The 26,473-nt window shown below is 48.0% G+C and overlaps 2 pseudogenes across 2 annotated transcripts in view; one reads left to right on the top strand and one right to left on the bottom strand.

Moving 5' to 3' along the window:
- The window catches only part of LOC309643494 (uncharacterized protein C2orf78 pseudogene), a 110,590-nt pseudogene that overhangs the window by 74,839 nt on the left and 9,278 nt on the right, over positions 1–26,473 (bottom strand). The gene's annotated exons all lie outside the window — the stretch shown is intronic.
- Positions 16,427–21,780, top strand: LOC309643458 (heterogeneous nuclear ribonucleoprotein A3 pseudogene; annotated as a pseudogene). Its single transcript has 2 exons — positions 16,427–16,435; positions 20,696–21,780. The product of its transcript is annotated as a heterogeneous nuclear ribonucleoprotein A3 pseudogene (transcript).

The raw sequence follows: 26,473 nt of genomic DNA, 5'->3' as shown, positions 1-26,473 counted from the left end.
TACCTTTTAATCATCTAGTGCACTAGGTGTTTTTGTTTGTTTCCTTTCCTTGAAATAGACGTTTCCTAGAAATGAGGAATTCCTTAGTGAGCAAGTATGGAGAAGACCAGTTTGTATTTATCTGCAGTTCTCAAATTATAAACACATAATGCGTCAGCAGGAGAATGAGGATAAGCTCCACAGATAATCCTCAAGTCTCATTTTTCTTTTCAAATCTTATATTTCTAGTAGTACAGAACTTTACCAATATAAAAACTTGCCCCCCCCCCCCAAAAAAAAAGAACAGAACTGCAGGAAAGAGCAAAGAGCACTTAAAGTCTGTGTGTGTGTTTAATATATATATGTACATATACCCAGGTACATACACCTTTATATTTATATGTTGTTTTGTAAATAAATGACAATAATAATGTCTTGTGGAGATGTAGAACAGAAGTATACAACAAAAGCACAAACAGCAGGAGGGGGCAAATGGAATTAAACTGTTAAACCTCCATGGGATGGTTCCATGGAGGAGGCAGAGAGGGGGATGGGATCCTCGAAGAGCTGCTGAAGACCTTGCATTTTTTGCAGATCTCTTTAGAATGCTACTTGTATATTATGCTCTCACTGAGTGCACCTGGCTGAGCTATGGCACATTAGCACGGTAAACATTTGTCAGATTTGCCCTAGTCAGAAAATTTTCTATACCTGCCATCCTGCTTGGCACTTAAAATAGTTTTTTTTTTTTAAGGTCTCTATGATATAGGGATGATGGGTGAAGAAGGTAGGCTGCAGGGTAATAATGTAGTATGTATGATCCCATTTTGATACAGTAAACAGAAAGTATTAAATGCATGCCTGTTTGTATGAGCAGTGAGTTTGCATGGTTATCTCAAGAGGGAGGGAATGGGACGGGTAGAGAAAGAGATTGACCACAGGCTATTGTTTTACTTGTTACAAGAGGCATGTGTTGCCTTCATTTCTGATTAAGCTTTTTGTTTACAGATTATTGTAGGTTTACATGCAGTTGTAAGAAATAATAGTGAGATAGGTCCTGTGTGTCCTTTACCCAGTTTTCCCCAATGGTAACATCTTACAGAACCATAGTATACTGTCACAACCTGGGTATTGCCATTGACACAGTCAAGATACAGAACATTTCCATCCCACAGGATCTCTCCTGATGCCATTTTATAGCCACTGCTGCTCCCCCACTCCCCACCAAATCATAATGATCTGATAGTGCAGTGGATAAAGTTGCACTAAAGTTTTTGTGCAGATGATCAAGGGAAAATAGCCCCTGGGGAAGATGGCCCATCTCCCAGTCCCCCGGCCCTATCTGTCCCTGGCAACCTGTCATTTCAAGAATGTTATGTGGGACTTCCCTGGTGGCGCAGCGGTTAAGAATCTGCCTGCCATTGCAGGGGACATGGGTTTGATCCCTTGTCCGGGAAGATCCCACATGCCGCGGAGCAACTAAGCCCATGCGCCACAATGACTGAGCCTGCGCTCTAGAGCCCGGGAGCCACAACTACTGAGCCCACGTGCCACAACTACTGAAGCGCGCGTGCCTAGAGCCCGTGCTCTGCAACAAGAGAAGCCACCGCAGCGAGAAGCCCGCGCACTGCAACAAAGAGTAGCCCCCGCTCGCCGCAACTAGAGAAAGCCCACACGCAGCAACGAAGACCCAACGCAGCCAAAAATAAAATAAATTAACTAATTAATTAAAAAAAAAGAATGCTATGTGAATAAAATCATATAGTGTGTAACCTTTTTTTTTTTTCTTAATTAAAAAAAAGTTTGTTTTTGGCTGCGCTGCCGGTTATGCGATCTTAGTTCCCCGACCAAGGATTGAACCCAGCCCAGGTAGTGAAAGTGCTGAGTGCTAAACACTGGCCCACCAGGGAATTCCCAGTATGTAACCTTTTGGATTGGCCTTTTTCAATCAATGTAATTCCCTGGAGAGTCATCCAAATTGCATGAATCAATAGTGCTCCTTTTTTTAAAAAAAAAAAAATATATATATTTATTTATTTATTTGGCTGTGCGGGTATATAGTTGCAGCATGCGGGATCTAGTTCCCTGACCAGGGATGGAACCTGGGCCCCCTGCATTGAGAGTGCAGAGTCTTAACCGCTGGAACACCAGAGAGGTCCCAGTGCCGCTTTCTTTTTAATTGCTGAGTAGTATTCCATGGTTTGGCTATACTTCAGTTTGTTTAATCACTTGCCCATTGAAGAACATCTGAGTTTTTTCCCATTTCTTGACTATTACTGAGAGAGATGCTGTGGACATTTGTGTACCTTTTTTTGTGCGAACATGCGTTCTCTGGGGTAAATGCCGTATGGTAAGTGTTGCTTTTTTTTTTTTTTTTTTTTTTTTGGCTACGCTGTGCCACATGTGGGATCTTGGTTCCCCAATCAGGGATCGAGCCCGTGCCCCCTGCATTGGGAGCTTGGAGTCTTAACCACTGGACTGCCAGGGAAATTCCTGTATTGCTCCCCCTGCCCCACTTGATTGATTGATTGATTGATTGGTTGATTGGCTGTATTGGGTCTTAGTTGCGGCACGCGGGACCTTCGTTAAGGCATGTGGGATCTTTTTTGTCATTGCGGCGCACGGGCTCTTCGTTGCAGCATGAGAGCTTCTCTCTAGTTGTGGCGTGCGGGTTTTCTCTCTCTAGTTGTGGCACGTGGGCTCTGTAGTTGTGGCGTGCAGGCTCCAGAGCGCGTGGGCTCTGTAGTTTGCTGCACGTGGGCTACCTCATTGAGGTGTGCGAGCTCAGTAGTTTGGCGCGAGGGCTTAGTTGCCCCGCGGCGTGTGGGATCTTAGTTCCCCGACCGGGAATCGAACCCGCGTCCCCTGCATTGCAGGGCGGATTCTTTACCACTGAACCACCAGGGAAGTCCCTGTATTGCTTTTTTAAATTAAAAAAAAAAAAAAAAAAGGAAAAGCAATCAGAGGTAAAACAACTAATTATATGATTGCCTTTCAAAGTACATATTCAAACCCTACATTGTTGGTGTACATAACTTCTTTATGTTGATTTCTGGTGTTTAGCTCTAGTAACAAGACAATAATAATAACGCTGTAGTTTTCCTTGTTTCTTTCAACTGATGATCTGTGTATTTCTTACAAATAATAATTAACACTCACAAGCTACCAGGAGGCAAGTAATGGTTAGTGCTGGTGTGGTTAACTCCTTTATAGATAGGGAGGTTGAGGCATGGATATTGTGGAATTTGCCATGTTGAGGCATGGGTATTGTGGAATTTACCTAAGGTTATAACACTGTGTTCTGACTCAGATTCATTCAGATTTACTCCTTCTCTTTCTGTCTCCTGAATTAATAACTCTTTGTAATTTTGACCTAGGTGTGAGGACACGAAAAGGGTTTTTTCCTGTACCTGAGGTTTAGTGCTTGTTTTATAGAAGCAATATAGTATAGTGGTTAGAGTATGCACTTTAGCATCTGATTTTTTTTTCTTCTTAAGTCTTTAATGAATTTGTTACAATATTGCTTCTGTTTTATGTTTTGCACATGCCGGAAAGGTAATAGGCCTTGGCCCCTGGGCCTGGGCTTCGTCTCTTGTGCTGTCTCCTGTCCCTGTTGCCCCCGCGCGCTGGCCCGTCCGTGCTGTGCCAGGGGATATTGGTCGTCTCCCGGCTCAGTTCACAGTAGCTGAAAGGGACAGTGTGTAATGTTCTGATTTCTGCCCATCGTTTTCAAAGGGAGGCTCTGGCCATTGCTCCTCGGGTAAAATGCAGAGGGAGTGCTTTTTAAGATGGGACTGTCAGTGTTAGGGCCACTCCTTAATTACCAAAACGGAATCCCCTTCAGTTCCTCCAGCTGTGTTGTTTTGGCACAGAAAATGTGAGTAATAGGAATTTGGAACTAAGTTGGAGTGAAAAAACGCACCGGTCCCGCCGAATTTTCCATCGAAACAGTTGATTTGTGTTGTCTCTAGGAATTCTAAAGGGCGTACCGTTGCTTCCTAACCGGTGTCATTTGGGAGATCTACCTCTGTACGTTCAAATGATTAATTTTGAGACTTTGCTCATGTGTGCAGTAAACCCTTTAATTCCCTAAGACCTTCCTTTCCTCCATCTCATACCCCATTAAGCCCGCTTCAGTTTATCTCCTGAATTTCTTTGGAATCTGTCAGCTCTCCCTCAACATTCTAATACTGAACTTGCCTGTCTGTTGCGATTAGGTCCTAACTAGTGTCCATATATCTTGTTTCCTTCCAATCCATTCTTCACACAAGAAACCTTCAAAGCAAGTTGGAACATTGCTCATAAACATCGCTCACAAACATTGTTTTGAGAATAGAAAACACAGTGTTGGCCTTTAAGACTCTGCGTGGTCTAGAATCCTCTCTGCTTCTCTAGCCCCATCTTGTGCCACTTGTGCCCTCACTGTCTATGCTTCAGATACACTGAATTAACCTTAGTTCTCACTCATCTGACAGAAGTCAGTTGAGAAATTATTTTTCACTGTGATTCCTAGCATTAAGGAATTTGATGATCAGGTTTTGTATGAGGACTAAAACTAAACTGGGAAGTGGAAGAATTGAGTTTCAACTGTGTCAGTCAACACGCATGTATTAATGATACCTAAGTATTGAACACGGGACTAGGTTTCATGAGGGATACAGAAGTTCTGGCCATCTCTGGTTTTGGATATCCCTTATTTGTTGAGACCTTTGCGTTGTTTGGTTGCCTTTTGTCTGTTTTCCAGATGGGAAAACAGGAACAAGGGAAGTATAGGTTATTACTAAGTGGGGTTGAACAAGTGGAGCAGCAAACTGCAAAGCAGAAAGAAGAGGGACGTACTATAGAGGGATATGATTTCCATTTTCAAGGCGCCTGCGTCCTGTGCAGGGAGACAGCCTAACATAACATGTGCCTAACAAAAAATATATTGACTTCTTACTAAAATCTCCAGTTCATATAACCAAGGGGTTTATACCTTCTCCTTTAAAAGTGATATTCCTGGGGGGAGGGAGGGGCAAGATGGCAGAAGAGTAAGACGTGGAGATCACCTTCCTTCCCACAGATACAGTAGAAATACATCTACACGTGGAACTGCTCCTACAGAACACCCACTGAACGCTGGCAGAAGACGTCAGACCTCCCAAAAGCTTTATTTTATTTTATTTTATCATCTTTATATCTATATATAAAGTACAGTCTTGAGCTAGTACAGGTAGCCTGAGAGTCTTAGAGGCCTTTAGTTAAAGGAATCTAGCCAGCGAACATAATTCTCATACTAAACTGCCACAAGGAAGAAGTTAACTTACCCTGTATGTCAGGGTCCAAAAAAATTTAAAGATGTGCCTAATGCAAAAATAAGTTATAAAGATTTAGGCCAGTCAAAAACTAACAGCAGTTTCAGGTAGAGGTGCATGCCTAATGTAAACCAGCATAGTTTCCATTTACTGCGTTCTTGTAATCACTGAAATAAAAACTTCTACAAGATTAAAAAAAAAAAATTCACCGATTAAAGTAAGTGTACAATTCACTAGTTCTTAGTATTTTCACAACCAATATTGCTATCTAATTCCAGAACATTTTTGTCACGCCCCCCACAAAGAAATCTTGTATATGTTAGCTGTTACTCCCTATTTTCCCCTCCCCAACATCCCCTGGCATCCACTAATCTACTTTCTGTCTATATGGATTTGCTCATCCTGGACATTTCATAGACATGGAATTATACAATATATGACCTTTTGCTATTGGCTTGAAATATTTCTCCCTTTAATAGTGTCAGTTTTTCGGACTTCCCTGGTGGTACAGTGGTTAAGAATCCGCCTGCCAATGCAGGGGACACGGGCTCGAGCCCTGGTCTGGGAAGATCCCACATGCCGCGGAGCAACTAAGCCCGCACGCCAAAACTACTGAGCCTGCGCTCTAGAGCCCAAGAGCCACAACTACTGAAGCCCATGCACTTAGAGCCCGTGCTCCTCAACAAGAGAAGCCACCGCAACGAGAAGGCCACGCACCACAACAAAGAGTAGCCCCTGCTCGCCACAGCTAGAGAAAACCCGCGCGCAGCAACGAAGACCCAACGCAGCCAAAAATAAAAATACAAATAAATAAATAAATAAATTTATTTATTTATTTAAAAAATAGTGTCAGGCTTTATCATTTTAATTCTGTTAGTTTTTCTTTATGTATTTGGGACTTGCTTATACTGCATTTGTCTTTTAAGTCATATAGGAGAAAAACTGAATTACAAACAAAAATACATTTATACTGTCTTTTGTATTTCCTTATGTAGTGGACATACTCCACTGGAAAAGAGAAATCACCATACCTTTTGATGAACTCATTTGCTGGCATGATGGAGTGAAATCTAGCAGAATGTCAAGCCGATTTCCCCCACAGGACATTTCCTTAGTGTCAGGGTGGTACAGGATGATGGGGGACTGAGCCAAGAAAGCAGAGTGAAATTTCCTGCACAGTCATGGCACGAACAAACCAAATCCCGCTAGATAAAGGGGCCTGTGACAATCATTAGGTCTCCTCTTCAAGACATTTGCCAGTTTTTGAACCTATAGAAAGCAGGAAGCTTAAATACCTAATGCCTGAGGGAGAGAACTTTCCAAAGTGAGGAATCAGAGACCTACCAGACTCACAGTAAAAACCCAGAAGTGCCATCCCCAAGAAGGGGGCTGAGTCAGAAAAAGTGAAATCATCTGCAATGTTTCAGTGTTTATGAGACAAATTTTCATTGAGAAAGTGTAACGGTAACAAATACATAGCTGGTCTCTCCTTACATTTGCCATACTCTGAAGCTGTGAGAACTGAGAGCCTAAAGAGCTGAATTCAAACATCTGAAAGACTGAAGTCAATAACTGACTGTATTTATTGAAGAATCAAAGACCTGTCAGGCTCACAGCAAAAATCCAGGGAGGCCACAAATCAGGAAAAATCATAGGTAGGATGAGACAAGTAAAGCTCCAACCCAGTTCTGACCTAGTAAAATTCCTGAAATGACTGAAATGATCAGCCACTCTGATTAACAGAGAAAGGGGTAAATCTTCTCTGGTTCAAAGTAATAGCATCTTCAGTCTCTATGAATTTTTTATTCACCATGTCCAGCACACAATCAAAAATTATGAAATTCCTGAAGCAGGAAAAAGTGACTAAAAATTAAGACAAAAAAAAAAACAAAACAAAACAAGAAAAATTGATTTAGAGGGAATTCAGATTCTGGAGTTAGCACAGAACTTTAAAATGACTATATTGAGAGTAAAAGATGGGGATTAATAGATTAAAATATGGAGAATCTCAACAGAAAATTGGAATCAATTTTAAAAAATCAAATACAGATAAATGAAAAATAAGAAAACTGATCCCCAGCAGACCTTAGGGAATACTAGAAGAAATTTTTTTAGGCTGAAGTAAAATGGCCCAACATAGAACAGAGCTGGCCTCTCCGTCCCATATTGAACTCGAGTTGGAAGAGGCGAGTCCGGTCTCAAAACGGAGGTAAAACCGCCGCCCGGTCGCCCCCAGCCCGACTCCGGCCGTCGCCGTCGCCGCCGCCGCCGTCGCCGCCGCCGCCGCCGCCGGGGGTGGGGTGGGGAGGAGGGCCATGATCCAAAGGAACCAGAACAGTTGAGAAAACTGTTTATTGGTGGTCTGAGCTTTGAAACTACAGACGATAGCTTAAGAGAACATTTTGAGGAATGGGGCACACTTACAGATTGTGTGGTGATAAGAGACCCCCAAACAAAACGTTCCAGGGGCTTTGGTTTTGTGACTTACTCTTGGGTTGAAGAGGTGGATGCAGCAATGTGTGCTCGACCACACAAGGTTGATGGGCGTGTAGTGGAACCAAAGAGAGCTGGTTCTAGAGAGGATCTGTAAAGCCTGGTGCCCATCTAACAGTGAAGAAAATTTTTGTTGGTGGTATTAAAGAAGATACAGAAGAATGTAATTTGAGAGACTACTTTGAAAAGCATGGCGAGATTGAAACCATAGAAGTTATGGAAGACAGGCAGAGTGGAAAAAAGAGAGGATTTGCTTTTGTAACTTTTGATGATCATGATACAGTTGATAAAATTGTTGTTCAGAAATACCACACTATTAATGGGCATAATTGTGAAGTGAAAAAGGCCCTTCCTAAAGAAGAAACGCAATCTGCTGGATCACAAAGAGGTCGTGGAGGTGGATCTGGCAACTTTATGGGTCGTGGAGGAAACTTTGGAGGTGGTGGAGGTAACTTTGGCCGTGGTGGAAACTTGGTGGAAGAGGAGGCTATGGTGGTGGAGGTGGTGGCAGCAGAGGTAGTTATGGAGGAGGTGATGGTGGATAGAACGGATTTGGAGGCGACGGTGGTAACTATGGCGGTGGTCCTGGTTACAGTAGTAGAGGAGGCTATGGTGGTGGTGGACCAGGATATGGAAACCAAGATGGGGGATATGGTGGCGGTGGTGGAGGATATGATGGTTACAATGAAGGAGGAAATTTTGGAGGTAACTATGGTGGTGGTGGGAGCTATAATGATTTTGGAAATTATAGTGGACAACAGCAATCAAATGATGGACCCATGAAGGGAGGCAGTTTTGGTGGAAGAAGCTCGGGAAGTCCCTATGGTGGTGGTTATGGATCTGGTGGTGGAAGTGGTGGATATGGTAGCAGAAGGTTCTCAAAACTCACAAGAAAAGGGCTACAGTTCTTGGCAGGAGAGAGAGCGAGGAGGTGTCAGGAAAGCTGCAGGTTACTTTGAGACAGTCGTCCCGAATGCATTAGAGGAACTGTAAAAATCTGCCACAGAAGGAACGATGATCCATAGTCAGAAAAGTTACTGCAGCTTAAACAGGAAACCCTTCTTGCTCAGGACTGTCCTAGCCACAGTTTGCAAAAAGTGCAGCTATTGATTAATGCAATGGAGTGTCAATTAGATGTACATTCCTGAGGTCTTTTATCTGTTGTAGCTTTGTCTTTTTCTTTTTCTTTTCATTACATCAGGTATATTGCCCTGTAAATTGTGGTAGTGGTACCAGGAATAAAAAATTAAGGAATTTTTAACTTTTCAATATTTGTGTAGTTCAGTTTTTCTACATTTTAGTACAGAAACTTTAACAAAATGCAGCTTTGAAGGTGTTTCCTTGTGAGTTAACAAGAAGATCATTGTTAATTAATATTTTGTATGAATTTTGCTGAAGTTAACTGTAAAGAAACACCTGCTGACTTGCAGTTTAAGGGGATCTATTCTCCCCATTTCCAAACCATGAAATGAATGGGCTCTGACATGTGGAGAGAATAGATATTTGTGTTTGCAATGTGTGTCTTAGATAATAGACTTGGGTATTTAAATTAGCATATTTGTGAATTTAATAGCATTAAGACTTACTTCAAATGAAAAATCTCAAAATTCAAAAAAAAAAAAAAAAAGAACAGAGCTGGGAGCTCGATTGGAGCTGCCTGTGGGGGAGGAGCGCCGCCGCCGCCGCCGAGAGCTGGGAGCTCGATTGGCGCTGCCTGCGGGGGAGGAGCGTCGCCGCCGCCGCCGCCGCCGCCGCGAGCTGGGAGCTCAGTTGGCGCTGCCTGCTGGGGAGGAGCGCCGCCGCCGCCGCCGCCGCGAGCTGGGAGCTCGATTGGCGCTGCCTGCGGGGTGGAGCGCCGCCGCCGCGAGCTGGGAGCTCGATTGGCGCTGCCTGCGGGGGAGGAGCGCCGCCGCCGCCGCCGCCGCGAGCTGGGAGCTGGATTGGCGCTGCCTGCGGTGGAGGAGCGCCGCCCCCGCGAGCTGGGAGCTGGATTGGCGCTGCCTGCGGGTGAGGAGCGCCGCCGCCGCCGCCGCGAGCTGGGAGCTCGATTGGCGCTGCCTGCGGGGTAGGAGCGCCGCCGCCGCCGCCGCCGCGAGCTGGGAGCTCAGTTGGCGCTGCCTGCGGGGGAGGAGCGCCGCCGCCGCCGCGAGCTGGGAGCTCGATTGGCGCTGCCTGCGGGGGAGGAGCGCCGCCGCCGCCGCCGCGAGCTGGGAGCTGGATTGGCGCTGCCTGCGGGGGAGGAGCGCCGCCGCCGCCGCGAGCTGGGAGCTCAGTTGGCGCTGCCTGCGGGGGAGGAGCGCCGCCGCCGCCGCCGCCGCGAGCTGGGAGCTCAGTTGGCGCTGCCTGCGGGGGAGGAGCGCCGCCGCCGCCGCTGCCGCGAGCTGGGAGCTCGATTGGCGCTGCCTGCGGGGGAGGAGCGCCGCCGCCGCCGCCGCCGCGAGCTGGGAGCTCGATTGGCGCTGCCTGCGGGGGAGGAGCGCCGCCGCCGCCGCGAGCTGGGAGCTGGATTGGCGCTGCCTGCGGGGGAGGAGCGCCGCCGCCGCCGCGAGCTGGGAGCTCAGTTGGCGCTGCCTGCTGGGGAGGAGCGCCGCCGCCGCCGCCGCCGCGAGCTGGGAGCTCGATTTGCGCTGCCTGCGGGGTGGAGCGCCGCCGCCGCGAGCTGGGAGCTCGATTGGCGCTGCCTGCGGGGGAGGAGCGCCGCCGCCGCCGCCGCGAGCTGGGAGCTTGATTGGCGCTGCCTGCGGGGGAGGAGCGCCGCCGCCGCCGCCGCCGCCGCCGCGAGCTGGGAGCTGGATTTGCGCTGCCTGCGGGGGAGGAGCGCCGCCGCCGCCGCCGCCAGCTGGGAGCTTGATTGGCGCTGCCTGCGGGGGAGGAGCGCCGCCCCCGCGAGCTGGGAGCTGGATTGGCGCTGCCTGCGGGTGAGGAGCGCCGCCGCCGCCGCCGCCGCGAGCTGGGAGCTCGATTGGCGCTGCCTGCGGGGTAGGAGCGCCGCCGCCGCCGCCGCCGCGAGCTGGGAGCTCAGTTGGCGCTGCCTGCTGGGGAGGAGCGCCGCCGCCGCCGCCGCCGCGAGCTGGGAGCTCGATTGGCGCTGCCTGCGGGGGAGGAGCGCCGCCGCCGCCGCCGCGAGCTGGGAGCTCGATTGGCGCTGCCTGCGGGGAGGAGCGCCGCCGCCGCCGCCGCCGCGAGCTGGGAGCTGGATTGGCGCTGCCTGCGGGGGAGGAGCACCGCCGCCGCCGCGAGCTGGGAGCTCAGTTGGCGCTGCCTGCTGGGGAGGAGCGCCGCCGCCGCCGCCGCCGCGAGCTGGGAGCTCGATTGGCGCTGCCTGCGGGGTGGAGCGCCGCCGCCGCGAGCTGGGAGCTCGATTGGCGCTGCCTGCGGGGGAGGAGCGCCGCCGCCGCCGCGAGCTGGGAGCTCAGTTGGCGCTGCCTGCTGGGGAGGAGCGCCGCCGCCGCCGCCGCCGCGAGCTGGGAGCTCGATTGGCGCTGCCTGCGGGGTGGAGCGCCGCCGCCGCGAGCTGGGAGCTCGATTGGCGCTGCCTGCGGGGGAGGAGCGCCGCCGCCGCCGCCGCCGCCGTCGCCGTCGCCGTGAGTGAGGAAGCGCCTCGGTCAGGCCTGCTGAGGGCCCTCGCCGACGCCTGGGCTTACCCGCCGCCCCGCCAGCTCCGCTCGTTTCCCGTCCCCCGCGGCCCGGCGCGGGGCAGGCCTGCCGGGGCCATGGAGGACGAGGTGGTCCGCATTGCCCAGAAGATGGACAAGATGATGCAGAAGAACGCGGTAGGCGCGGCGGGCGGCGCGGGCCGGAGGGAGGCTGGGCGGCGGGCGGGGGTCAGTCGGCCTGAGGGGTTTCCCGGCCCGCGGTGAGCGCGGCGGGTGCCGCGTGACGGCGGCGAGGCCCGCGCTCTGGGGAGGGGTTCCTGGGGAGGGGGGAGCTTCGTGTCCCGCGGCCGCGTCCCGGGCAGGGGTCCTGGGGGGCGTCCTGTCTCGCAGCCGCGTCCCGGGCAGGGGTTCTGGGGGGCGTCCTGTCCCGCAGCTGCGTCCCGGTCAGGGGTTCTGGGGGGCGTCCTGTCCCGCGGCCGCGTCCCGGGGAGGGGGTCCTGGGGGGGTCCCGGGGAGGGCGTCCGGTCCCGCGGCCACCGGCGCTGGGGCCCGCCCTGGGCGCCCGAGGCCCCTCGTGATTAGCGCAGCCCGGTAAACTCCATCGAGGCGTCCTCCTCATTATTTTAAACGTGACGGTGGTAAAGCCTCGCTGGTTTAGCTGAAGAGTGCAGAGAGCCCTCCCTGTTTGAAAAGAATTCGTTGTCTTTCCCGGGCTCATTGGCCAGCAGCGAGAAAACAACATCAAACAGAGGTTTGTGATCAGTTTTAGACATGAAACTGTTCAAGCAAAACGTGAATTTCCTGGATCTTATTTTTGAGGAAGGCTGAACATTCCCTTGATTGTCTCAACTCTCCTGCATGTTTGCTTAGCAATTAAAAAAGGTGAACTATGCCAGCGTACTTGGCAAGTTGCTAAACTTTTTGGAAAAAGTGGATCTTGTTAGGCCGCGGAGTGCGGGGAGCTGTGTTTAAGGCACTGCCGCCGACGAGGCTGTGCTGCCGGCTGGATTTGGACACATGTCGTTGCTGGTCCTCTCAGTGGTTTACGGTTGCTACCGGTGGCGTTTTCTGTTACTGATAACGTGTGCACGTGAACGTGTTCTCTTGTGGTTTGTATGAGGTGCTCCAGTTTTTGCATTTCTGTCCACCTGTGTGGGTCACTCTCAGTCCCTTGCTTCCGAGTCGTCTATATTTTCAGCTAAACTTCTGAAATTCCAAGTCAAACGAATGTGAAGGAGAGAAGGGCTGCTCTGATTTGCACAGCACTTTGGAGTTACAAAGCGTTTGTGCAGAATTCTTTGGCGACTCACGACAGCTGTGTTGCATTCATTTTACAGAATAAGAAACTGAGTCAGACCAAGCAGTTCACCTCCTTAAATGAAGTGTGCGTTGTGGATTAAGCCAGGACCCGAGTTTCCTGCTGGGCAGCATGCAGAAGTAATGTTAAACACCGAATTCTTAAGACTTCAGACTTGGTGTGCGCCTCTTTTCCTTTAACAGGTGCATTGCCCGGCGTGTAATTTCATACCCTGTTAATCTGTCTTTGCAATTTTGGCTTTTTAAAGTACCTCCTGTTTGTTTTCTGTTCCAGACGTTGCCTGTGCCATTTATTTTTTCTGTTGATACAGGCCTTTCATTCCTCACTGCAAGTGATGAGTTCTGTATATTTGATTGGCTGAACGTTTCTGTTATTCTGTTTAAACTGGCAAGTTTTTTTTCTTTGCCTAGAGAACCCTAGACTCCCCTAGTAGAAGCTGGCTCCTAGGGAAAAAGGCCGTTTCTTGGGTAATTTTTTTCTCGAACTCAGGCTATAAAATGTGTACCTTTTAATCATCTAGTGCACTAGGTGTTTTTGTTTGTTTCCTTTCCTTGAAATAGACGTTTCCTAGAAATGAGGAATTCCTTAGTGAGCAAGTATGGAGAAGACCAGTTTGTATTTATCTGCAGTTCTCAAATTATAAACACATAATGCGTCAGCAGGAGAATGAGGATAAGCTCCACAGATAATCCTCAAGTCTCATTTTTCTTTTCAAATCTTATATTTCTAGTAGTACAGAACTTTACCAATATAAAAACTTGCCCCCCCCCCCCCAAAAAAAAAGAACAGAACTGCAGGAAAGAGCAAAGAGCACTTAAAGTCTGTGTGTGTGTTTAATATATATATGTACATATACCCAGGTACATACACCTTTATATTTATATGTTGTTTTGTAAATAAATGACAATAATAATGTCTTGTGGAGATGTAGAACAGAAGTATACAACAAAAGCACAAACAGCAGGAGGGGGCAAATGGAGTTAAACTGTTAAACCTCCATGGGATGGTTCCATGGAGGAGGCAGAGAGGGGGATGGGATCCTCGAAGAGCTGCTGAAGACCTTGCATTTTTTGCAGATCTCTTTAGAATGCTACTTGTATATTATGCTCTCACTGAGTGCACCTGGCTGAGCTATGGCACATTAGCACGGTAAACATTTGTCAGATTTGCCCTAGTCAGAAAATTTTCTATACCTGCCATCCTGCTTGGCACTTAAAATAGTTTTTTTTTTTTAAGGTCTCTATGATATAGGGATGATGGGTGAAGAAGGTAGGCTGCAGGGTAATAATGTAGTATGTATGATCCCATTTTGATACAGTAAACAGAAAGTATTAAATGCATGCCTGTTTGTATGGGCAGTGAGTTTGCATGGTTATCTCAAGAGGGAGGGAATGGGACGGGTAGAGAAAGAGATTGACCACAGGCTATTGTTTTACTTGTTACAAGAGGCATGTGTTGCCTTCATTTCTGATTAAGCTTTTTGTTTACAGATTATTGTAGGTTTACATGCAGTTGTAAGAAATAATAGTGAGATAGGTCCTGTGTGTCCTTTACCCAGTTTTCCCCAATGGTAACATCTTACAGAACCATAGTATACTGTCACAACCTGGGTATTGCCATTGACACAGTCAAGATACAGAACATTTCCATCCCACAGGATCTCTCCTGATGCCATTTTATAGCCACTGCTGCTCCCCCACTCCCCACCAAATCATAATGATCTGATAGTGCAGTGGATAAAGTTGCACTAAAGTTTTTGTGCAGATGATCAAGGGAAAATAGCCCCTGGGGAAGATGGCCCATCTCCCAGTCCCCCGGCCCTATCTGTCCCTGGCAACCTGTCATTTCAAGAATGTTATGTGGGACTTCCCTGGTGGCGCAGCGGTTAAGAATCTGCCTGCCATTGCAGGGGACATGGGTTTGATCCCTTGTCCGGGAAGATCCCACATGCCGCGGAGCAACTAAGCCCATGCGCCACAATGACTGAGCCTGCGCTCTAGAGCCCGGGAGCCACAACTACTGAGCCCACGTGCCACAACTACTGAAGCCCGCGTGCCTAGAGCCCGTGCTCTGCAACAAGAGAAGCCACCGCAGCGAGAAGCCCGCGCACTGCAACAAAGAGTAGCCCCCGCTCGCCGCAACTAGAGAAAGCCCACACGCAGCAACGAAGACCCAACGCAGCCAAAAATAAAATAAATTAACTAATTAATTAAAAAAAAAGAATGCTATGTGAATAAAATCATATAGTGTGTAACCTTTTTTTTTTTTCTTAATTAAAAAAAAGTTTGTTTTTGGCTGCGCTGCCGGTTATGCGATCTTAGTTCCCCGACCAAGGATTGAACCCAGCCCAGGTAGTGAAAGTGCTGAGTGCTAAACACTGGCCCGCCGGGGAATTCCCAGTATGTAACCTTTTGGATTGGCCTTTTTCAATCAATGTAATTCCCTGGAGAGTCATCCAAATTGCATGAATCAATAGTGCTCCTTTTTTTTAAAAAAAATATATATATATATTTATTTATTTATTTATTTGGCTGTGCGGGTATTTAGTTGCAGCATGCGGGATCTAGTTCCCTGACCAGGGATGGAACCTGGGCCCCCTGCATTGAGAGTGCAAAGTCTTAACCGCTGGAACACCAGAGAGGTCCCAGTGCCGCTTTCTTTTTAATTGCTGAGTGGTATTCCATGGTTTGGCTATACTTCAGTTTGTTTAATCACTTGCCCATTGAAGAACATCTGAGTTTTTTCCCATTTCTTGACTATTACTGAGAGAGATGCTGTGGACATTTGTGTACCTTTTTTTGTGCGAACATGGGTTCTCTGGGGTAAATGCCGTATGGTATGTGTTGCTTTTTTTTTTTTTTTTTTTTTTTTGGCTACGCTGTGCCACATGTGGGATCTTGGTTCCCCAATCAGGGATCGAGCCCGTGCCCCCTGCATTGGGAGCTTGGAGTCTTAACCACTGGACTGCCAGGGAAATTCCTGTATTGCTCCCCCTGCCCCACTTGATTGATTGATTGATTGATTGGTTGATTGGCTGTATTGGGTCTTAGTTGCGGCACGCGGGACCTTCGTTAAGGCATGTGGGATCTTTTTTGTCATTGCGGCGCACGGGCTCTTCGTTGCAGCATGAGAGCTTCTCTCTAGTTGTGGCGTGCGGGTTTTCTCTCTCTAGTTGTGGCACGTGGGCTCTGTAGTTGTGGCGTGCAGGCTCCAGAGCGCGTGGGCTCTGTAGTTTGCTGCACGTGGGCTACCTCATTGAGGTGTGCGAGCTCAGTAGTTTGGCGCGAGGGCTTAGTTGCCCCGCGGCGTGTGGGATCTTAGTTCCCCGACCGGGAATCGAACCCGCGTCCCCTGCATTGCAGGGCGGATTCTTTACCACTGAACCACCAGGGAAGTCCCTGTATTGCTTTTTTAAATTAAAAAAAAAAAAAAAAAAGGAAAAGCAATCAGAGGTAAAACAACTAATTATATGATTGCCTTTCAAAGTACATATTCAAACCCTACATTGTTGGTGTACATAACTTCTTTATGTTGATTTCTGGTGTTTAGCTCTAGTAACAAGACAATAATAATAACGCTGTAGTTTTCCTTGTTTCTTTCAACTGATGATCTGTGTATTTCTTACAAATAATAATTAACACTCACAAGCTACCAGGAGGCAAGTAATGGTTAGTGCTGGTGTGGTTAACTCCTTTATAGATAGGGAGGTTGAGGCATGGATATTGTGGAATTTGCCATGTTGAGGCATGGGTATTGTGGAATTTACCTAAGGTTATAACACTGTGTTCTGACTCAGATTCATTCAGATTTACTCCTTCTCTTTCTGTCTCCTGAATTAATAACTCTTTGTAATTTTGACCTAGGTGTGAGGACACGAAAAGGGTTTTTTCCTGTACCTGAGGTTTAGTGCTTGTTTTATAGAAGCAATATAGTATAGTGGTTAGAGTATGCACTTTAGCATCTGATTTTTTTTTCTTCTTAAGTCTTTAATGAATTTGTTACAATATTGCTTCTGTTTTATGTTTTGCACATGCCGGAAAGGTAATAGGCCTTGGCCCCTGGGCCTGGGCTTCGTCTCTTGTGCTGTCTCCTGTCCCTGTTGCCCCCGCGCGCTGGCCCGTCCGTGCTGTGCCAGGGGATATTGGTCGTCTCCCGGCTCAGTTCACAGTAGCTGAAAGGGACAGTGTGTAATGTTCTGATTTCTGCCCATCGTTTTCAAAGGGAGGCTCTGGCCATTGCTCCTCGGGTAAAATGCAGAGGGAGTGCTTTTTAAGATGGGACTGTCAGTGTTAGGGCCACTCCTTAATTACCAAAACGGAATCCCCTTCAGTTCCTCCAGCTGTGTTGTTTTGGCACAGAAAATGTGAGTAATAGGAATTTGGAACTAAGTTGGAGTGAAAAAACGCACCGGTCCCGCCGAATTTTCCATCGAAACAGTTGATTTGTGTTGTCTCTAGGAATTCTAAAGGGCGTACCGTTGCTTCCTAACCGGTGTCATTTGGGAGATCTACCTCTGTACGTTCAAATGATTAATTTTGAGACTTTGCTCATGTGTGCAGTAAACCCTTTAATTCCCTAAGACCTTCCTTTCCTCCATCTCATACCCCATTAAGCCCGCTTCAGTTTATCTCCTGAATTTCTTTGGAATCTGTCAGCTCTCCCTCAACATTCTAATACTGAACTTGCCTGTCTGTTGCGATTAGGTCCTAACTAGTGTCCATATATCTTGTTTCCTTCCAATCCATTCTTCACACAAGAAACCTTCAAAGCAAGTTGGAACATTGCTCATAAACATCGCTCACAAACATTGTTTTGAGAATAGAAAACACAGTGTTGGCCTTTAAGACTCTGCGTGGTCTAGAATCCTCTCTGCTTCTCTAGCCCCATCTTGTGCCACTTGTGCCCTCACTGTCTATGCTTCAGATACACTGAATTAACCTTAGTTCTCACTCATCTGACAGAAGTCAGTTGAGAAATTATTTTTCACTGTGATTCCTAGCATTAAGGAATTTGATGATCAGGTTTTGTATGAGGACTAAAACTAAACTGGGAAGTGGAAGAATTGAGTTTAAACTGTGTCAGTCAACACGCATGTATTAATGATACCTAAGTATTGAACACGGGACTAGGTTTCATGAGGGATACAGAAGTTCTGGCCATCTCTGGTTTTGGATATCCCTTATTTGTTGAGACCTTTGCGTTGTTTGGTTGCCTTTTGTCTGTTTTCCAGATGGGAAAACAGGAACAAGGGAAGTATAGGTTATTACTAAGTGGGGTTGAACAAGTGGAGCAGCAAACTGCAAAGCAGAAAGAAGAGGGACGTACTATAGAGGGATATGATTTCCATTTTCAAGGCGCCTGCGTCCTGTGCAGGGAGACAGCCTAACATAACATGTGCCTAACAAAAAATATATTGACTTCTTACTAAAATCTCCAGTTCATATAACCAAGGGGTTTATACCTTCTCCTTTAAAAGTGATATTCCTGGGGGGAGGGAGGGGCAAGATGGCAGAAGAGTAAGACGTGGAGATCACCTTCCTTCCCACAGATACAGTAGAAATACATCTACACGTGGAACTGCTCCTACAGAACACCCACTGAACGCTGGCAGAAGACGTCAGACCTCCCAAAAGCTTTATTTTATTTTATTTTATCATCTTTATATCTATATATAAAGTACAGTCTTGAGCTAGTACAGGTAGCCTGAGAGTCTTAGAGGCCTTTAGTTAAAGGAATCTAGCCAGCGAACATAATTCTCATACTAAACTGCCACAAGGAAGAAGTTAACTTACCCTGTATGTCAGGGTCCAAAAAAATTTAAAGATGTGCCTAATGCAAAAATAAGTTATAAAGATTTAGGCCAGTCAAAAACTAACAGCAGTTTCAGGTAGAGGTGCATGCCTAATGTAAACCAGCATAGTTTCCATTTACTGCGTTCTTGTAATCACTGAAATAAAAACTTCTGCAAGATTAAAAAAAAAAAATTCACCGATTAAAGTAAGTGTACAATTCACTAGTTCTTAGTATTTTCACAACCAATATTGCTATCTAATTCCAGAACATTTTTGTCACGCCCCCCACAAAGAAATCTTGTATATGTTAGCTGTTACTCCCTATTTTCCCCTCCCCAACATCCCCTGGCATCCACTAATCTACTTTCTGTCTATATGGATTTGCTCATCCTGGACATTTCATAGACATGGAATTATACAATATATGACCTTTTGCTATTGGCTTGAAATATTTCTCCCTTTAATAGTGTCAGTTTTTCGGACTTCCCTGGTGGTACAGTGGTTAAGAATCCGCCTGCCAATGCAGGGGACACGGGCTCGAGCCCTGGTCTGGGAAGATCCCACATGCCGCGGAGCAACTAAGCCCGCACGCCAAAACTACTGAGCCTGCGCTCTAGAGCCCAAGAGCCACAACTACTGAAGCCCATGCACTTAGAGCCCGTGCTCCTCAACAAGAGAAGCCACCGCAACGAGAAGGCCACGCACCACAACAAAGAGTAGCCCCTGCTCGCCACAGCTAGAGAAAACCCGCGCGCAGCAACGAAGACCCAACGCAGCCAAAAATAAAAATACAAATAAATAAATAAATAAATTTATTTATTTATTTAAAAAATAGTGTCAGGCTTTATCATTTTAATTCTGTTAGTTTTTCTTTATGTATTTGGGACTTGCTTATACTGCATTTGTCTTTTAAGTCATATAGGAGAAAAACTGAATTACAAACAAAAATACATTTATACTGTCTTTTGTATTTCCTTATGTAGTGGACATACTCCACTGGAAAAGAGAAATCACCATACCTTTTGATGAACTCATTTGCTGGCATGATGGAGTGAAATCTAGCAGAATGTCAAGCCGATTTCCCCCACAGGACATTTCCTTAGTGTCAGGGTGGTACAGGATGATGGGGGACTGAGCCAAGAAAGCAGAGTGAAATTTCCTGCACAGTCATGGCACGAACAAACCAAATCCCGCTAGATAAAGGGGCCTGTGACAATCATTAGGTCTCCTCTTCAAGACATTTGCCAGTTTTTGAACCTATAGAAAGCAGGAAGCTTAAATACCTAATGCCTGAGGGAGAGAACTTTCCAAAGTGAGGAATCAGAGACCTACCAGACTCACAGTAAAAACCCAGAAGTGCCATCCCCAAGAAGGGGGCTGAGTCAGAAAAAGTGAAATCATCTGCAATGTTTCAGTGTTTATGAGACAAATTTTCATTGAGAAAGTGTAACGGTAACAAATACATAGCTGGTCTCTCCTTACATTTGCCATACTCTGAAGCTGTGAGAACTGAGAGCCTAAAGAGCTGAATTCAAACATCTGAAAGACTGAAGTCAATAACTGACTGTATTTATTGAAGAATCAAAGACCTGTCAGGCTCACAGCAAAAATCCAGGGAGGCCACAAATCAGGAAAAATCATAGGTAGCATGAGACAAGTAAAGCTCCAACCCAGTTCTGACCTAGTAAAATTCCTGAAATGACTGAAATGATCAGCCACTCTGATTAACAGAGAAAGGGGTAAATCTTCTCTGGTTCAAAGTAATAGCATCTTCAGTCTCTATGAATTTTTTATTCACCATGTCCAGCACACAATCAAAAATTATGAAATTCCTGAAGCAGGAAAAAGTGACTAAAAATTAAGACAAAAAAAAAACAAAACAAAACAAGAAAAATTGATTTAGAGGGAATTCAGATTCTGGAGTTAGCACAGAACTTTAAAATGACTATATTGAGAGTAAAAGATGGGGATTAATAGATTAAAATATGGAGAATCTCAACAGAAAATTGGAATCAATTTTAAAAAATCAAATACAGATAAATGAAAAATAAGAAAACTGATCCCCAGCAGACCTTAGGGAATACTAGAAGAAATTTTTTTAGGCTGAAGTAAAATGGCCCAACATAGAACAGAGCTGGCCTCTCCGTCCCATATTGAACTCGAGTTGGAAGAGGCGAGTCCGGTCTCAAAACGGAGGTAAAACCGCCGCCCGGTCGCCCCCAGCCCGACTCCGGCCGTCGCCGTCGCCGCCGCCGCCGTCGCCGCCGCCGCCGCCGCCGGGGGTGGGGTGGGGAGGAGGGCCATGATCCAAAGGAACCAGAACAGTTGAGAAAACTGTTTATTGGTGGTCTGAGCTTTGAAACTACAGACGATAGCTTAAGAGAACATTTTGAGGAATGGGGCACACTTACAGATTGTGTGGTGATAAGAGACCCCCAAACAAAACGTTCCAGGGGCTTTGGTTTTGTGACTTACTCTTGGGTTGAAGAGGTGGATGCAGCAATGTGTGCTCGACCACACAAGGTTGATGGGCGTGTAGTGGAACCAAAGAGAGCTGGTTCTAGAGAGGATCTGTAAAGCCTGGTGCCCATCTAACAGTGAAGAAAATTTTTGTTGGTGGTATTAAAGAAGATACAGAAGAATGTAATTTGAGAGACTACTTTGAAAAGCATGGCGAGATTGAAACCATAGAAGTTATGGAAGACAGGCAGAGTGGAAAAAAGAGAGGATTTGCTTTTGTAACTTTTGATGATCATGATACAGTTGATAAAATTGTTGTTCAGAAATACCACACTATTAATGGGCATAATTGTGAAGTGAAAAAGGCCCTTCCTAAAGAAGAAACGCAATCTGCTGGATCACAAAGAGGTCGTGGAGGTGGATCTGGCAACTTTATGGGTCGTGGAGGAAACTTTGGAGGTGGTGGAGGTAACTTTGGCCGTGGTGGAAACTTGGTGGAAGAGGAGGCTATGGTGGTGGAGGTGGTGGCAGCAGAGGTAGTTATGGAGGAGGTGATGGTGGATAGAACGGATTTGGAGGCGACGGTGGTAACTATGGCGGTGGTCCTGGTTACAGTAGTAGAGGAGGCTATGGTGGTGGTGGACCAGGATATGGAAACCAAGATGGGGGATATGGTGGCGGTGGTGGAGGATATGATGGTTACAATGAAGGAGGAAATTTTGGAGGTAACTATGGTGGTGGTGGGAGCTATAATGATTTTGGAAATTATAGTGGACAACAGCAATCAAATGATGGACCCATGAAGGGAGGCAGTTTTGGTGGAAGAAGCTCGGGAAGTCCCTATGGTGGTGGTTATGGATCTGGTGGTGGAAGTGGTGGATATGGTAGCAGAAGGTTCTCAAAACTCACAAGAAAAGGGCTACAGTTCTTGGCAGGAGAGAGAGCGAGGAGGTGTCAGGAAAGCTGCAGGTTACTTTGAGACAGTCGTCCCGAATGCATTAGAGGAACTGTAAAAATCTGCCACAGAAGGAACGATGATCCATAGTCAGAAAAGTTACTGCAGCTTAAACAGGAAACCCTTCTTGCTCAGGACTGTCCTAGCCACAGTTTGCAAAAAGTGCAGCTATTGATTAATGCAATGGAGTGTCAATTAGATGTACATTCCTGAGGTCTTTTATCTGTTGTAGCTTTGTCTTTTTCTTTTTCTTTTCATTACATCAGGTATATTGCCCTGTAAATTGTGGTAGTGGTACCAGGAATAAAAAATTAAGGAATTTTTAACTTTTCAATATTTGTGTAGTTCAGTTTTTCTACATTTTAGTACAGAAACTTTAACAAAATGCAGCTTTGAAGGTGTTTCCTTGTGAGTTAACAAGAAGATCATTGTTAATTAATATTTTGTATGAATTTTGCTGAAGTTAACTGTAAAGAAACACCTGCTGACTTGCAGTTTAAGGGGATCTATTCTCCCCATTTCCAAACCATGAAATGAATGGGCTCTGACATGTGGAGAGAATAGATATTTGTGTTTGCAATGTGTGTCTTAGATAATAGACTTGGGTATTTAAATTAGCATATTTGTGAATTTAATAGCATTAAGACTTACTTCAAATGAAAAATCTCAAAATTCAAAAAAAAAAAAAAAAAAGAACAGAGCTGGGAGCTCGATTGGAGTTGCCTGTGGGGGAGGAGCGCCGCCGCCGCCGCCGAGAGCTGGGAGCTCGATTGGCGCTGCCTGCAGGGGAGGAGCGCCGCCGCGAGCTGGGAGCTCGATTGGCGCTGCCTGCGGGGGAGGAGCGTCGCCGCCGCCGCCGCCGCCGCCGCTGCCGCCGCCGCCGCCGCCGCGAGCTGGGAGCTGGATTGGCGCTGCCTGCGGGGGAGGAGCGCCGCCGCCGCCGCCGCCAGCTGGGAGCTTGATTGGCGCTGCCTGCGGGGGAGGAGCGCCGCCGCCGCCGCCGCCGCGAGCTGGGAGCTGGATTTGCGCTGCGTGCGGGGGAGGAGCGCCGCCGCCGCCGCCGCCAGCTGGGAGCTTGATTGGCGCTGCCTGCGGGGGAGGAGCGCCGCCGCCGCCGCGAGCTGGGAGCTCAGTTGGCGCTGCCTGCTGGGGAGGAGCGCCGCCGCCGCCGCCGCCGCGAGCTGGGAGCTCGATTGGCGCTGCCTGCGGGGTGGAGCGCCGCCGCCGCGAGCTGGGAGCTCGATTGGCGCTGCCTGCGGGGGAGGAGCGCCGCCGCCGCCGCCGCCGCGAGCTGGGAGCTGGATTGGCGCTGCCTGCGGGTGAGGAGCGCCGCCGCCGCGAGCTGGGAGCTCGATTGGCGCTGCCTGCGGGGTAGGAGCGCCGCCGCCGCCGCCGCCGCGAGCTGGGAGCTCAGTTGGCGCTGCCTGCTGGGGAGGAGCGCCGCCGCCGCCGCCGCCGCGAGCTGGGAGCTCGATTGGCGCTGCCTGCGGGGGAGGAGCGCCGCCGCCGCCGCCGCCGCGAGCTGGGAGCTCGATTGGCGCTGCCTGCGGGGGAGGAGCGCCGCCGCCGCCGCCGCCGCGAGCTGGGAGCTGGATTGGCGCTGCCTGCGGGTGAGGAGCGCCGCCGCCGCCGCCGCCGCCGCCGCCGCCGTCGCCGTCGCCGTGAGTGAGGAAGCGCCTCGGTCAGGCCTGCTGAGGGCCCTCGCCGACGCCTGGGCTTACCCGCCGCCCCGCCAGCTCCGCTCGTTTCCCGTCCCCCGCGGCCCGGCGCGGGGCAGGCCTGCCGGGGCCATGGAGGACGAGGTGGTCCGCATTGCCCAGAAGATGGACAAGATGATGCAGAAGAACGCGGTAGGCGCGGCGGGCGGCGCGGGCCGGAGGGAGGCTGGGCGGCGGGCGGGGGTCAGTCGGCCTGAGGGGTTTCCCGGCCCGCGGTGAGCGCGGCGGGTGCCGCGTGACGGCGGCGAGGCCCGCGCTCTGGGGAGGGGTTCCTGGGGAGGGGGGAGCTTCGTGTCCCGCGGCCGCGTCCCGGGCAGGGGTCCTGGGGGGCGTCCTGTCTCGCAGCCGCGTCCCGGGCAGGGGTTCTGGGGGGCGTCCTGTCCCGCAGCTGCGTCCCTGTCAGGGGTTCTGGGGGGCGTCCTGTCCCGCGGCCGCGTCCCGGGGAGGGGGTCCTGGGGGGGTCCCGGGGAGGGCGTCCGGTCCCGCGGCCACCGGCGCTGGGGCCCGCCCTGGGCGCCCGAGGCCCCTCGTGATTAGCGCAGCCCGGTAAACTCCATGGAGGCGTCCTCCTCATTATTTTAAACGTGACGGTGGTAAAGCCTCGCTGGTTTAGCTGAAGAGTGCAGAGAGCCCTCCCCGTTTGAAAGAATTCGTTGTCTTTCCCGGGCTCATTGGCCAGCAGCGAGAAAACAACATCAAACAGAGGTTTGTGATCAGTTTTAGACATGAAACTGTTCAAGCAAAACGTGAATTTCCTGGATCTTATTTTTGAGGAAGGCTGAACATTCCCTTGATTGTCTCAACTCTCCTGCATGTTTGCTTAGCAATTAAAAAAGGTGAACTATGCCAGTGTACTTGGCAAGTTGCTAAACTTTTTGGAAAAAGTGGATCTTGTTAGGCCGCGGAGTGCGGGGAGCTGTGTTTAAGGCACTGCCGCCGACGAGGCTGTGCTGCCGGCTGGATTTGGACACATGTCGTTGCTGGTCCTCTCAGTGGTTTACGGTTGCTACCGGTGGCGTTTTCTGTTACTGATAACGTGTGCACGTGAACGTGTTCTCTTGTGGTTTGTATGAGGTGCTCCAGTTTTTGCATTTCTGTCCACCTGTGTGGGTCACTCTCAGTCCCTTGCTTCCGAGTCGTCTATATTTTCAGCTAAACTTCTGAAATTCCAAGTCAAACGAATGTGAAGGAGAGAAGGGCTGCTCTGATTTGCACAGCACTTTGGAGTTACAAAGCGTTTGTGCAGAATTCTTTGGCGACTCACGACAGCTGTGTTGCATTCATTTTACAGAATAAGAAACTGAGTCAGACCAAGCAGTTCACCTCCTTAAATGAAGTGTGCGTTGTGGATTAAGCCAGGACCCGAGTTTCCTGCTGGGCAGCATGCAGAAGTAATGTTAAACACCGAATTCTTAAGACTTCAGACTTGGTGTGCGCCTCTTTTCCTTTAACAGGTGCATTGCCCGGCGTGTAATTTCATACCCTGTTAATCTGTCTTTGCAATTTTGGCTTTTTAAAGTACCTCCTGTTTGTTTTCTGTTCCAGACGTTGCCTGTGCCATTTATTTTTTCTGTTGATACAGGCCTTTCATTCCTCACTGCAAGTGATGAGTTCTGTATATTTGATTGGCTGAACGTTTCTGTTATTCTGTTTAAACTGGCAAGTTTTTTTTCTTTGCCTAGAGAACCCTAGACTCCCCTAGTAGAAGCTGGCTCCTAGGGAAAAAGGCCGTTTCTTGGGTAATTTTTTTCTCGAACTCAGGCTATAAAATGTGTACCTTTTAATCATCTAGTGCACTAGGTGTTTTTGTTTGTTTCCTTTCCTTGAAATAGACGTTTCCTAGAAATGAGGAATTCCTTAGTGAGCAAGTATGGAGAAGACCAGTTTGTATTTATCTGCAGTTCTCAAATTATAAACACATAATGCGTCAGCAGGAGAATGAGGATAAGCTCCACAGATAATCCTCAAGTCTCATTTTTCTTTTCAAATCTTATATTTCTAGTAGTACAGAACTTTACCAATATAAAAACTTGCCCCCCCCCCCCCAAAAAAAAAGAACAGAACTGCAGGAAAGAGCAAAGAGCACTTAAAGTCTGTGTGTGTGTTTAATATATATATGTACATATACCCAGGTACATACACCTTTATATTTATATGTTGTTTTGTAAATAAATGACAATAATAATGTCTTGTGGAGATGTAGAACAGAAGTATACAACAAAAGCACAAACAGCAGGAGGGGGCAAATGGAGTTAAACTGTTAAACCTCCATGGGATGGTTCCATGGAGGAGGCAGAGAGGGGGATGGGATCCTCGAAGAGCTGCTGAAGACCTTGCATTTTTTGCAGATCTCTTTAGAATGCTACTTGTATATTATGCTCTCACTGAGTGCACCTGGCTGAGCTATGGCACATTAGCACGGTAAACATTTGTCAGATTTGCCCTAGTCAGAAAATTTTCTATACCTGCCATCCTGCTTGGCACTTAAAATAGTTTTTTTTTTTTAAGGTCTCTATGATATAGGGATGATGGGTGAAGAAGGTAGGCTGCAGGGTAATAATGTAGTATGTATGATCCCATTTTGATACAGTAAACAGAAAGTATTAAATGCATGCCTGTTTGTATGGGCAGTGAGTTTGCATGGTTATCTCAAGAGGGAGGGAATGGGACGGGTAGAGAAAGAGATTGACCACAGGCTATTGTTTTACTTGTTACAAGAGGCATGTGTTGCCTTCATTTCTGATTAAGCTTTTTGTTTACAGATTATTGTAGGTTTACATGCAGTTGTAAGAAATAATAGTGAGATAGGTCCTGTGTGTCCTTTACCCAGTTTTCCCCAATGGTAACATCTTACAGAACCATAGTATA

The sequence above is a fragment of the Balaenoptera physalus genome, assembly GCF_965194825.1.
Source record: "Balaenoptera physalus genome assembly, chromosome: 15".
Taxonomy (NCBI): Eukaryota; Metazoa; Chordata; class Mammalia; order Artiodactyla; family Balaenopteridae; genus Balaenoptera; species Balaenoptera physalus.
The sequence above is the reverse complement of the archived record's forward strand: the minus strand, read 5'-3'. Positions and strand labels throughout refer to the sequence as shown.